At 52.3% G+C, this 12522-nt stretch overlaps 1 protein-coding gene across 1 annotated transcript in view; it reads left to right on the top strand.

Moving 5' to 3' along the window:
• Positions 1–3825: 3825 nt before the first annotated feature.
• Positions 3826–12522, top strand: part of RASD2 (RASD family, member 2) — a 36185-nt gene continuing 27488 nt past the window's right edge. Inside the window, exons 1-2 of the mRNA XM_005884915.2 lie at positions 3826–3981; positions 8291–8353. The gene's annotated coding sequence lies outside the window, so the exon portion shown is untranslated. The remainder of the gene's footprint in view (positions 3982–8290; positions 8354–12522) is intronic.

Genomic DNA, 12522 nt, shown 5'->3' with positions numbered 1-12522 from the left:
TGGTGATGATGATGGTGATGGTGGTGATGGTGATAATGATGGTGGTGATGGTGATGATGATGGTGGTGATGGTGATGATGGTGGTGATGGTGGTGATGATGGTGATGTTGGTGATAATGATAGTGGTGGTGGTGATGATGATGGTGGTGATGGTGGTGATGGTGATGGTGATGATGATGGTGATGTTGGTGATAATGATGGTGCTGATGGTGATGATGATGGTGGTGATGGTGGTGATGATGGTGATGATGATGATGATGATGATGATGATGATGATGATGATGATGATGATGATGATGATGATGATGATGATGATGATGATGATGATGATGATGATGATGATGATGATGATGATGATGATGATGATGATGATGATGATGATGATGATGATGATGATGATGATGATGATGATGATGATGATGATGATGATGATGATGATGATGATGATGATGATGATGATGATGATGATGATGATGATGATGATGATGATGATGATGATGATGATGATGATGATGATGATGATGATGATGATGATGATGATGATGATGATGATGATGATGATGATGATGATGATGATGATGATGATGATGATGATGATGATGATGATGATGATGATGATGATGATGATGATGATGATGATGATGATGATGATGATGATGATGATGATGATGATGATGATGATGATGATGATGATGATGATGATGATGATGATGATGATGATGATGATGATGATGATGATGATGATGATGATGATGATGATGATGATGATGATGATGATGATGATGATGATGATGATGATGATGATGATGATGATGATGATGATGATGATGATGATGATGATGATGATGATGATGATGATGATGATGATGATGATGATGATGATGATGATGATGATGATGATGATGATGATGATGATGATGATGATGATGATGATGATGATGATGATGATGATGATGATGATGATGATGATGATGATGATGATGATGATGATGATGATGATGATGATGATGATGATGATGATGATGATGATGATGATGATGATGATGATGATGATGATGATGATGATGATGATGATGATGATGATGATGATAGTGGTGGTGGTGATAACTTTCTAGGCACTCTGTAAGCACTGTGTGCACTGTATCATCTAATCCTTTCCACTTCTCCAAGAGGAGGCTCCATCATGCCCCTCACCTAAGGCCCAGAGGGATAAGTAGTCTGCCTGAGGCTCAGCTAAGACCTGGTCAGGCTGAGGTTCGACTCTCAGTCACCTGAGCTCTGGCCTCCTTGCTCTAACCCTAACCATTATGCTCCCGGCGTGGGTTCAGAATCAGCAGACTTGGGTTTGAATCCTGGGTCCACCAGTTACCAGCTGAGCAATCTCCGTCTATGCCTTCACCCTCTGACCCTCAGTTTCCTCAGCTGTAAAATGGCTGCCTTGTGGGGCTACTGTGGCTCAGAGCCAGCCCCCCGCAAATTCTCCAAGTCTTGGCTCAAAAGTCACCTTCTTAGCAAGGCCTCGCCTGACCACCTTATTTAAAATTGCCGCTGCCCATCCCCTCTCCCTGCTTTACTCTGTCCTTCTCCCATATCACACATCGCCTTCTCTACGTTCCACCTGTTGCTGTCTCTGTGGCCAGCATGTCAGCGCCGGGCGACAGGGACCCCTGCTCGTCTCCCTCCCGGGTGCCTAGACCCGCAGCACTGTTTTCGGCAGGTGGGCATGCTCTTCCCTCCCTCAGCGGCCTCGGGGAGCAGGAGGACCCAGGGGTGAGATTCAGCTGGCGGTTGGGTTAAGCTGGAGAGGCCGGGAGGGAGGTATTTACAGAAGGGGCAGAAAGTACACTGGATTCTGGGTCAGGAGGACCGCGGGAAGTGAAGCGAGGCGCAGGGAGGGGTGGCCTCCCCAGGCGGCGGGCAGGGTGCCATTTCAGGTTTGCCTCCGAATCCCCTGCCCTCCCCTCAGCTGCAGGTGGTCCATCAGCCTCATCCAGAGCTTGCCCCTCCCCATCCTGCACACTCGCAGGCCCCTCCTCTCCCAGAGGTCTGGGCCATCCAGACAGGGCCCTCCTGTCCCCCACCCTCACCCGCTAGGCTTCTCTGGACTCTGTCAGCCACCCACACGCTCTCGGTAACGTGTTGATTTAGGGACGCGGTAAGTCAGAACTTCATGGGCTCTTGGAGATTCCAATCCTCTGAGCAGGGAGCGAGCTCAGAAAGGAAAGGTGCCCCCTCCAGTCAAACAGCGAGGTCAGCTCTGACCCGGTTGTCTGACCCAGACTCAGTGGGTAGGGAGTCTGGGTGCTCCGCCCACACTGCTCCCCAGCCTCACCCCTAGCTGTGGTTCTCTGGAAACGCAGCCTGGCTTCTAAATGAGAGCCAGCTGCCCAGCCGCTCACCTTCCCAGTGGTTAAAGAGGAACCCCAGGCGGACACTCTTCTTTAACCACCGCCAGGAGCTCACTCTGCCCCTGGGCCTTTGCACGTGTGATTCCTCTGCCGGAGATGCCTGCTCCACTGCAGCCAATGGCCACCCTGCCCCCAGCCCCCACCTCCTTCAGGAGGCCTTTGTGTCACCCTGTGGTGGAGCAGCCAGCTTTGACGCACAGGGTACCACATACGTGTGTTTCCAGGTCGCCTCTGAGTTCTAAGGGGTTGGAGCAGTGGAATGAGGCAAAGCAGTAAGTGTGCCTCTATCTTCCTGTTCTTCCAAAGGCCTGCTTGCGACCTTGGCTTGCTTCCCACCCACTTTGAAGAGGAGAAGCTGGCGGCGTCCCCTCTCAGTTGGCCCAGCCCGGTCAGCCGATACCTACCCACCCCCCCGTCGCCCGCACCGTATATGTGGAGGGAGCTACAGGATCTTCCCAGGAGGTCCAGTCAATGTGTCTGCAGGCATTTCCTGCCAAGGTCTAGATCCGGTTCCACACCTTCTCCATTGCGCTGGCACCGGGGCCGCCTCTCAGGTGGCTTCCAGCTCAGAAACTCTGCTCATTGGAGGTCAGGTCACCCACCTCCCAGTCCCCAGACAAGCGGGTCCCTTCCTCCCTCCTTCCCAGAGCGCCCCCCCCCCTTCCAGGCGTCCTTGGGAGCAGGAAGGGACACATTCATTCTAGGGCCACAACTGGGCCGGTGGGTCCTAGGTGACAGTGCCCGCCCAGCTCTGCCTCTCACCAGCTGCGTAACGCCAGCCTGGTCACTGTGCCCCACACTTTGCAGTCCCATGTTTACATGCACGATGACTCGATCGATGTATATTCCTCACTCCGAACGATATGCTCCGTGTCATGGGGTAGGACCTCTCCATCGTTATTGTAGCCTCAGCATCTAGCACAGTCCTTAGCACACACTAGGCAGTTAGTAAACGTTGAGCGAGTGATGCTGAGTGAGTGAGTGAGCTGCCCAGCTCAACACCTTGGGCAGCATGTTGGGTCCTGGATACCAGGTGAAGCAGGAAGCAGCTGCCGGCTTGCCCAGCGCGCAGGCCACGTGGAGCAGTTCCGGTCGCAACCCCAACCTCCCAGTGCGCACTCTGAGGAATATCCATAGAAACCCGATGTTTTTCAGGAATTCCAACATACTAAACGGGCTGAAAAAGACCATCAGGAGGAAAGCTGGCAGGGCTCAGGGGCTGCCCACTTTTTGAAATTACTCATGCGCACGGGCGCTGCGCTGGCACGGGGACCAGAGCCAGCCCCGGCGGTTCTGTGTGCAGGGCCTGGATCTGAACCACGTACTAAATAAAGGCTGGAACAAGATGTACCACATTTCCCACCCTGAACGCGTCTCGGAGCTGACGGCAATATAGATGCTGCTTCTTTTCACTCCACTACAAAGTGCACAAGATTTCCTCTTGAACGCCCGGCGGACCGGGCGAAAGGAGAGGCCTGATGTCACGGAGGGAGCTCGATGCAGAGCCAGACTGGCCTCTGCGTGGCCACAAGTCCCTTTGCTCCGCGCACCTGCTTTCTCATCAGGACAGGAGGTGAGTGTCCTCGTTCCCCTCAGCTCACGGGTGCGCAGGGGATGTCGGACGGGAAAACGCATTGACAGTGAGTGGTTTGGAGAAACAGGACACAGGGCTTCATTAGTCAAACAAAGGGACCTTTCAAAAGCCAGGACATGGAAGCATCCGTGTACCCTCCCAGCCCCGTGGGGACGTGTGAGTACATCGCTGCTCTTGTTCTGCTCATTCTCTGCATTTCCCACTCACAGAGAGAGCGATGGCCTCAGCTCATCTTTCCATCATAGGCGTTATCAGCTGGCCAATGGGCTGGCTGCTTATGTGTGGACACCCCCTCCCCCTCCAATCAGCTTCGGCCAAGGACTCCCGGACACACAGGCAGCCATGCTTTCTCCTTCCTTCCTTCCTTCCTTTTTTTCTTCCTTCCTTCCTTCCTTCCTTCCTTCCTTCCTTCCTTCCTTCCTTCCTTCCTTCCTTCCTTCCTTCCTCACCCGAGGATATTTTCCCATTGATTTTTAGAGAGATTGGAAGAGAAAGGGAAAGACAGAGAGAAATTTCGATGTGAGAGAAGCACATCAATTAGTTGCCTCCTGGCCGGGGTGGAGCCTGCAACAAGATATGTGCCCTTGATTGGAATCGAACTCAGGACCCTTCAGTCTGCAGGCCGACGCTCTATCCACTGAGCCAAACCGGTTAGGGTGCCATGCTTTCTAATAGTCCTGGGTAGGTGCTAATATGTCCATTTAATAGATGAGGAAGTCTGAGGCAGAGGGAGGTAACTGGACCAATGGCGTCAAGCTAGTAAAATGTGGAATTATGATTCCATCCCGGGGGTTCAAGTTGGTTAGATCTATCTTCTCGCATCTGTGTCTCCAGGGCTCAGCGGACGGCTTGGCACATGAGTAAGCACTCCCCATGTGTTTGCCAAGGGAGACTTTAGGAATAACACTTATTTTACAAGCTTATTACACAAATTAAATAAGTTAGTATTAGTGAAAGCGTTTGGCGCAGACCCTGGGGTTGAGTGGTGGTGAATAAATATTGGTTTAATTCATTGGTGGCTTCATTCATTCATCCTGCCTTGTGGCTTGGGGCCGTTGCTCCCAGCAGATGCGAGAAGACAGATCCTGCCTTCCAGTCTTCCCTTCTTTGGCCTCATTCTGCAACTGCCTTGGCTTTAGCGACCGGGATCTTTCTTTCCCTCCATTTCCTCTGCTCATCACGAGCATCTGAAAAACCTATTGGGTTTTAGCTCCCCCAGCCCACCTCCCAGCTCCCTCCGCGCCTCCCTCCGCAGGCCCAGGCAGGTTCTCTCTGGGACCTTCCCTGGCTCCCACCAACTTCACACTCTGGCCATGGGACTCACAGAGCGATCAGCCTTTTGTGTCTGGTTTCTTTCACTTCACATGCAGTGTCTGAGAGTCACCCATGTGGCCGCCGGTGGCCGCGTTTCTCCTGTTGGTTGCTGAGTAATATTCCAGGGTGTGGATGTACCACAGTTTACCCATTCACCAGTGGGTGGACATCTGGGTTGTCTTCCAGTTTATGGCTGTTATAAAAAAAGCTGCTATGAGCATTCATCTAGAAGCCTCTGCGTTGACATGTATTGCCATTTCTCTTGTGTAAACACATGAGAGTAATTGCAGGGCAGATGGTAAAGGTATATTTGACTTTATAACAAACTTCCGAACTGGAACTACTCTTTGGTTGGTGAACTGTGCTCCTTTGTCTGGGACCAGGTGGCTCACAGCGTCATGAGGGTTGCTTTGTACTTTTCTTGGGTGAATTACAGCTTCCTATGTTGTCTCTCCCAAGGACATTTGCATTCTAACCAGAAGTCAACTGTTCCATTCAAGAAACACGCCCCCCCCTTGCCCAGCTGGTGTGGCTCAGTGGACCCAGGAACTGGAAGGTCTTGGTTCAGTTCCCCATCAGGGCACATGCCCGTGTTGTGGGCTTGATCCCCAGTAGGGGACATGCAAGAGGCAGCTGATCAATGTTTCTCTCTCATGGATGTTTCTATCTCTCTTTCCCTCTCTGTAAGATAAATTAATCTATATATATAAAAGCCAAGCAACCAAATGACCGGAATGACCGGTAGCTATGATGTGCACTGTGGCCAGCCAAACGGCCCAATTCGGGGTGGGGCCGGCTGGCCAACCTCCCTCGGCCCCTCCCCCCGGCTGGCCTGGCCCCAATCAGCCCTGATCGGGGTGGGCTGGCCGGACCCCACCCGTGCATGCATTCATGCACTGGGCCTCTAGTATATATATAAAGAAACACTCCCCCCACATTGTAAATTGAAGGGTTAGCTTCTTCCTCCATGAGGAAATGTTTCCCGTGAGCTAGCAGGTAGAAGGGGGTTACCCTACGTGAGTTGAGGTGGGAATACCATGTGGGACACCATATGTGCTTTCCTGGAACTACAGGCAGGGCCCCTGAGAGCTCTGACATCCTCGGTTCTGCAAGGGAGGTTGACCGTGAGGAAAAGGTGAAGATGGGAGGGGCTGCTCAGGGGTCCTCCCCTCCCCACAGGAGCCCTTGCTTTTTATGCTCAGGCCCCAGGGTTGTCTGTCCCAGGCTCCACACCTGCCACCAGGTGCACAGCAGGCGCCCGTTAGACAGCGTGATGGAGGAGAGCTCTCCCGGGGACAGTCTCTTCTGACTCAGGTTCTCATGCCCATTCAGACAGTGACAGATCAGAGCAGGGGGGCCTGTAGGGAGGACTCTGTCTTAGTTCCTGCCTGTCTTTGACGCCATTCACTTCTCTCCATCCCCACCTCCCTCCAGGCCAAGCTACCAGCTCCGGCCGATGACTCACTGACCTGCTGGCCTCTGCTCTAGCCCATCAGCCAGAGGAACCACTTTATTTGTAATGTTTTGCTCTATCTATCTATCTATCTATCTATCTATCTACCTACCTACCTACGTGCAGCGAAAAGTCTCCTTTTTACCTCTTTTCCCCTTCATCCGGCTTTGCTCTCTGGAGAAAATGAATATACTTACTAGTCTCTTAACAATTCTTCTAGAGGTGTTCTGTGCATATATGAGTATGTAAATGCATACAACTGACCTTGAACAACACAGGGGTCAGGGACACTGACCCCTACACAGTCAAAAACCCACATATAACTTTTGACTCCCCAACAGATTAACTGAGAATAGCCTACTGTTGTCCAAAGCCTCACTGATAACATAAACAGTCAATGAACACGTATGTTGTATGTTATATGTATGATATACTTACAATAAGGTAAACTAGAGAAAAGAGCATATTATTAAGAAAATCATAAGGAAGAGAAAATACATTTACAGTATTTAGTGAAAAAGTCTGCATGTAAGTGGCCCGGGCAGTTCACACCTGTGTTGTTCAACAGTCACCTGCAGGCATTTTCTCTTCCTGCGGTGTGCCACACACGGTGGTCTCTGCGGAACCCTGCTTGGCTCTGGCCTGGCTCAGTTCGTGTATCTTGGAGCCTGTGCCCTCTCTGTACGTGAAGAGTCACCCCCTTGCTCTTTTTTAAAATAGCTATAGGTTTTCCTTGTATGGCTGTCCCATACTTTGTTCACTTGATCCCTTATTGATGGACATGTAACTTGCCCCCAACCTTCTGAGAGATTTCTTTTTGAAACACAACAATGATCGTGTTGTTACCCTGCTGATAGCCACTCAGTGGCTCCCCATTTCTCTGAGGATAAAATACCAAGTCCATAATGTGGCCCCAGGGTCCAGTCTGGTCTGCCCCCTACTACCTCCTGGGGCCTCCTTCTCACTGAGAGTCCAGACACCAGGCCCGCCTCCAGATTCTCCGGCACGTCTATGCAGGAATTCAGTAAGAGTCTGTTGAATGAGTGGCTAATGAATGAGAGAATGAGAACTCCCATTTTACAGATAGGAAAGCTGACACCTCTCTAGACTAGAGCATCTGACCAGGTCCTTCAAGGCGGCAGAGGTGGAGCTGAGAGGGCAGTCCAGGTGCCTGCCTGGGAGGCTGGGTTCTCCCCGCTGCCCCACCCAGCCTCCCAACCCCTTGCCTCCAGACCTGGAGACCAGAGCCCACCTGCTCAGCCCAGACCTCCCTGCTTGTTGCCTCCTTCCTCCACGTGGCTCTCCTCACCCTCTCCCTGGAGATTTCCAAAGCTTGCCCTCAGCGCCTCCTTCCAGAAAACCACAGGCAGCTCCCGAATCCCCCTGTCCCTCTAGCCTGCCCTGGCACCCTCAGCACCCAGCCGCACAGGCAGGGCTGCGGGTGCAGCCCAGGAGTCAAGCCACATCTCCATTCCCCTCCTTTTAGGTCCTCATTATTCCTGTCCTCTCTTCAACACCCAGGTTTCTGCGTGACTCTGGGAGTTCCCTCCTTGGATTTATTCTCCCGAAGGAGCTTGGTCTGTGGTGAGTACAAACGTCTCTTAGCAACATCTTGCAGCTCATCTCTTCTTAGAAGGTATTTCTCTAATGATCAAAGGTCTATTTTTATAGATTTCTTCCTTCTCACGATTGCAAGAATTATATTTCTGGCTCAGTGTGTTTTTGTTCAACGATCCTCACTCTACCTATATGTGGTGGGAATGAATGGTCCCCATTTAACCGATGAGGCCCTGCAGAGAGAGCCCTGGCTGGTGGCCCTGCAGTGTGACCAGCCTCAGGGGTGAGTCCTGATTGGTTAAAACAAGCCCAATGATCTCATTCTCCTTTGCCAGTGACTGGTGTAGGAGCAGGCATGTGACCTAGTTCTGGCCAATGAGATGTAAGGAGATTTTTTCTTTACTAAAACTCTGGGTAGCCCTAGCTGGTTTGGCTCAGTGGATAGAGCGTTGGCCTGGGGACTGAAGGGCCCCAGGTTCCATTCTGGTCAAGGGTACATGCTCGGGTTGCGGGCTTGATCCCCAGTGGGGGGCGTGCAGGAGGCAGCCGATCAATGATTCCCTCTCATCATTGATGTTTCTATCTCTCTCTCCCTTCCTCTCTGAAATCAATAAAAATATATTAAAAACAAAAACAAAAACAAAACTCTGGGTAGAGAGGGCTGATAGCCAGAGCTGTGGCAACCGCTGTATGACGTGAAGCAATCAGCTTGGGAATAAAAGGTCATAATGCTCAGAAAGGCGGAGCAGAGAGGGCCTGTTCTCGAAGTTGCCAACGTTGCTGAGCCAGCGCCCCAACCTGGGACTCCCTGCCTCCAGTCTCCTTAGGTGAACACCAGCCCTCACCGAGGAGCGGGCGTGGATCTGGTTTTCTGTAACTTGAAGCTGAAAGCGTTCTTTACTGATAACACCGAGGATGTCCTCTCGGCCCCTCGGAGAGGCCTGCGCCTCCTTAGGAAGCGCAGACACAGCTCCAGAGGGCAAAGGTCGGACCTGGGAGCGAGCCAAACATGTGGCCCAGAGCAAAGTCACTTTCCCTGTCGCCACTCTTCTGTTTACTCCTTCGTGAAGCGAGGGGTTGCGTGACATCAGGGGCATTGCCTAAGGATGGCTCAGAAGCCCCTAGGGCCTCCCGGGCCGCCTGCACGTTAGCGGATGACAGTGGTGAGCGAGAGGGGGGACGTTCCGCTCCTGGCACATGTTGGGAGGTGACTCAGTGAGGAATCAGATGGCCTCAGAGTCTATTTGTTCCTCTTCCCCGTTTGTCAGTAATCCTTCATCATGCCCCAGTTTCAGAGTGTATTTTTAGTGGAAATAAACCTCAACGGTCAGGATGACACAATTCCTTCAGGGGTTTCAGCAGCACCTGTGGATGGGGCCACTCCGGGGAGCGAGCACGTGAGGTGGTGAGACCCACTGATCCGACATTCAGGCAGGTGGGCTCGCTGGGGAGACCATTGAACTTGGCCATAAAAACATAAAAGTCTGCAGGGCTGCAAGCCTGGACGGAGCTGGGATCTAGCACCAGTGCCTTCCAGGTTGTCATCACCTGGCCAGGGGAACAGCGCTGGAGAAGACGCAGCACGGGCCTGGGGGAGGGACACGTTTGGTGTGTTCAGGGACCAGCAAGGACACCTGCAGGGCAGGGGTGAGAGGAAGGAAAAAGGGTGAAAGGTGGGCAGGCCCAGCACCTGGAGGGGCTTCGGGCACAGTGAGGACTTGGGGTTTGGTTGAAGGAGAGGGGGCCTCGCGACTCGATCTGCTTTGTTCATTTCCTTTTAGTTAATCCTCATCCGAGGGTATTTTTCCATTAATTTTTAGAGAGAGTGGAAGGGAGAGGGAGAGACAGAGAGAAACATCGCTGTAAGAGAGACACATCAATTGGTTGCCTCCCGCATACACCCAACCAGGGCCGGGGATCAAAACTGCAACCAATGTATGTGGCCCTTGACCGGAATTGAACCAGGGACCATTCAGTCTGCAGGCCAACACCCTAGTCACTGAACTAAACCCGTGAGGCGTGATCTGGTTTGTTTGAACAGGAGGGCTCTGCTGCTCTGTGGACATTGGGGTGCAGAGCGCCAGGAGTGGGGGCCAGGAGACCAGCGAGGGGCTGTGACCCGTGCCCAGGCAGGGCATGACGGCGGCTGGGCTAGGACAGGAGGTGGCAAGGCAGTGGAGGTGGTGACAAGTGGACAGATTTAGGTGGACAGAGCCAGTAGGCCTTGCTGACAGCCTGGACGTGTGGAGTGAGTGAGAGCCGGATGGAAGTCAAGGGCCACTCGTCAGTTTTGAGCGCGGGCAGTCGGGTGCCTGGTAGGGACTCGGCAGTTTTTAGGCGCTGGGTCTGGTTCCTGGAAGGGCCACCAGGGAGAGAGACAGCAGCCTGATGTCCACCCTCAGTATCTCAGATCTAGTGAAATACGCAGGAAGCCTCCATCAAGGGACTGGTAAGGTGATTCTCCAGAGCGGGAAGTCCCAGTGGGCGCCTTTGCCGGCTTATCTGATGAGAGCTCTCTTTCTGGGCCGCGCTTGTCTAACCCACGTCATGGAGACGCTGCCTCGGCTTCGAGGACTCAGCCGGTTGGACACCCGGAGGTTAGAGATGTCTGGTCTAGGCACTTGCTGGAATTGGGAAGGACCGAAGAAATGAGGCAAAGGCGAAGAAATCATCCGCCTTCAGATGAACTCCACCAGGCTTGCTAAAGTGACCCCGCCTCTACCTATAGCGCTAATGCACCTCCTACATAACCGTAGGCTGTGCTCTGGCGGGGTACACTCTGCCAGCCGCCGGAAGCCAGAGCGGTGCGTCAGTCTCCATTATTCCTCAGTTTCTAGCTGGCAGGAGAGAGGATGGGAATCTCAAATTTTCTTTTAAAAAAATAATATATTTTTATTAATTTCAGAGAGGAACTGAGAGGGAAAGAGATAGAATCATCAATGGTGAGAGAGAATCACTGATTGGCTGCCTCCTGCACATCCTCTATCAGAGATTGAGCCTGCAACCCGGGCATGTGCCCTGACCGAGAACCAAACCGTGACCTCCTGGTTCATAGGTTGATGCTCAACCACTGAGCCACACTGGCTGGGCTGTCTCGGACTTTCTTGTCACCTTTTTAGTCGTCAGTGATTCCTATGGAATTCAGATGTCAGATGGAGCCTTCCTACCCCTTGACAGCTTCAAAAATGTTGGTGTGGACTCTCCAGTTCTACACCCTGCGGAAGCCTAGATAATGTCTGGGAATTTGGTGGTGGTGGTGGTGGGGATGTGGGGTGACCTTGGTAACAGGCTACCTCCAGGCTATTGCACCCCCTAGTATTTTTCTTCACATCACACCAACCTGATGAGCCGTGAAGCTCATGTCCTTCCCTTTTTTCTACTCTAACCTGATGACAAGCATGTGGTCCAGTGTTTGGAGGGAGTTGTATTCAGGGTGCACAGTCCAGCAACCAAAGGGAATGAAAAAGTCATTCCATCTCTGCTGTCATCTTTGAAATCAAACTGAAGAGGACCTCAATCCTCTTCTTCATCAAGGGAGCCTCTTCTTAGTCTTGCCGGTTCCCATTCCCATCCCCATGTTCGCCTGTGCCTTTCACCTCCCAACCCTTTCCACCCTCCTCCCAAGTCTTCCCCCTTCCCTTTGGCCCCTGTAGCCTCTGTTCCTTTATTTCTGACCATCCTTCAAATTCAGTATCAAAGGGCTGTAAAACAGAATGCAAAAGACCGGACTGTGTTAGAGGTGCGTGGGGAGGCAGAGGCACGTTTTATTAATGGCTGCTATACCCACCCCCTTTCTCCAATTCACATCAGGCACCTGTGCTCTGAAAAGACCTTTCAGCCACCTGCCCCCGAGGTTGGCCCCACATGAGGCCACCTGGAGCCATTGTGATGGCATCTTTATGCCACCTGTCTGCACTGATCTCCAGGGTCTCTCCTCTGCTCCCCTCGGGAGCAAAACCACGGGGACAAGTTCCAGCCACGTCTTATGCAGAACATTTCTGCCTGTTAGCGAAGGAATCGAAAGCATGGGCACTGGAGCCGGGGTGTCTGGACTGGAATCTCGCCTCTGCTGCTTCGCTGGGTGGCCCGGGAAGAGCTTCCTAGGTTCTTGCCCCTCAGCGTCTTCATGGCAAAACGGAGCCAATGCTTGAACCGTCCTCAGAGGGCTGTTGGGAAGGCAGAGTGAGTCAGGGAAG

Source organism: Myotis brandtii, unplaced genomic scaffold (assembly GCF_000412655.1).
Source record: "Myotis brandtii unplaced genomic scaffold, ASM41265v1 scaffold876, whole genome shotgun sequence".
Taxonomy (NCBI): domain Eukaryota; kingdom Metazoa; phylum Chordata; class Mammalia; order Chiroptera; family Vespertilionidae; genus Myotis; species Myotis brandtii.
Note: the sequence above shows the minus strand (reverse complement) of the source record. Positions and strands in the feature narration are given on the sequence as shown.